The sequence below is a fragment of the Halyomorpha halys genome, unplaced genomic scaffold, assembly GCF_000696795.3.
Source record: "Halyomorpha halys isolate HHAL.00 unplaced genomic scaffold, Hhal_1.1 Scaffold92.1, whole genome shotgun sequence".
NCBI classification, from domain to species: Eukaryota; Metazoa; Arthropoda; class Insecta; order Hemiptera; family Pentatomidae; genus Halyomorpha; species Halyomorpha halys.
In genome coordinates, this window is record NW_027105695.1 from 107,640 (window position 1) to 109,447 (window position 1,808).

Genomic DNA, 1,808 nt, shown 5'->3' on the forward strand with positions numbered 1-1,808 from the left:
AATAACATGAGGGTCTGGAAGGAAGGTTATAAACATAAAGGCTTATACAACAAGTTGCTGAGAAAATCTGCTAGGGACTCTTATGCATTTAACGTTTAACATGACTTCAAATAGGGCTGCTCACAATCCTATAGTTATAACATTTAACATGGTAAAACATATAACATTTAACACAACATCATGAATACCCCTAATTAAAGTAGTTTAAATTGGAAAAGTTGAGTTAAATGGAGAAATGTTTCCTTTTTTTTAGCATGTTAAAATGAAAATAATTTAACTAAGTTGAGAATCAGTTAATCTCGTGTAGTCATGCAACAGACCAGCTGAACTCCGCACCATTTTGTATGTTGTGGTTTAGATAGATTAGTTGCTCATAGTTCTTGAAAACTCTAATAAAGTAATGGATAAAAATATTAATGGAAGTAATGGAAAAAGTGGATAATCTGCGAGGAACTCCTCTTCAATTAACATGGACTTTAAAGTGGACTGCTCATAATAAAGTGTGTTAAATGGAGAAATATTTCCAACTTTTAGCATGTTACCTATTTATAAATTTAGCATTTAAAAACTTTTTACATTAAACACATCATGAATACCCCAATTAAAACCCAACCGTTTAGTAAAATCATGACATTAAGGTATAAAGGGTATCTGTCAAATATACTTTGATGATCATAATTTGTTTTCCTTGATAAACTAAGGTTTGTAAAACAAAAACATGAGGAGTTTACCAAGCAGTACAAACCCTACTAATAACATAAAAGACAATGGTTTATAAAACCATACAAGTGTTTACTATACTAATATTAATATATACAGAACCCACCAATAATTATACTAGTAATATAATATATCATAAGGTATACATGAGCATACAAAAAACTATAATAGAAATAATACAGAATAAACTAACTATATACAACACCATACACCAACAACAAAGAACCTAACCTACCTAGATGTCAGCTGAAGAGCAAGTACCTGTCTTTGTTTGTGACTGCCTCAAGAAAACCCTTACCCTATAACCTTAAGACCCCAGGTAGGTATAACAGTGTTGCCAAATTGGTTTAAATTACTTTAAGCATTTGGGACAATTGACATAGCTGCATTAATTATATTCATTGGACATAAATTGTTTCATAGTAAAATACTTTTTAAATTTATTTATAGAAATAATTTTCCCACATTAAATAATTCCAATACTTTCTGACATTTCAACCCTAACAGGCACATCCCAACAGTGTTGCCAGTTTGTTGTAAATTACTTTAAGCATTTGAGACAAAGGAAATAGCTGCATTTACTATCTTGACTGAACATACATTTTTTATGGTAACATTAACAATAAGATATTTTTATTAAATTTATTTATAGAAATAATTTGCCCAAATTAAATAATTCCAATACTCTCTGATACTTCAACCCAGACAGGTACATCCTAACAGTGTTGCCAATTTGGTGTAAATTACTTTAATGCTAGATCTAGATACACGTTTGCAACTTGCCACAAATCCAAGACTTGTACAAATGCTGGTAAACAAAGGAAGCAACAAACATTGGTATCTACAGGCTTGTTTTGTTTGTTTTTGTTATTTGTTTTTTAGTTATTACATTCGATTTACTCTATTTTCATTATAAAAAGGGACAAATTAAAGACAGGAGAAATGAAATTAAACATAAATGTCAGCATATCGGTTGTATATGAAAAAATAAATCATATAAATCGTACTACATAACCTATAAATTCAATCTTTGTTCTAGAATTTTTATCATAGATCTTTTAATTTAATTACATACACAAATAATAATG

At 29.3% G+C, this 1,808-nt stretch overlaps 1 protein-coding gene across 1 annotated transcript in view; it reads right to left on the bottom strand.

The window, feature by feature from the left end:
- The window catches only part of unk (RING finger protein unk), a 42,378-nt gene that overhangs the window by 20,538 nt on the left and 20,032 nt on the right, over nucleotides 1-1,808 (bottom strand). The gene's annotated exons all lie outside the window — the stretch shown is intronic.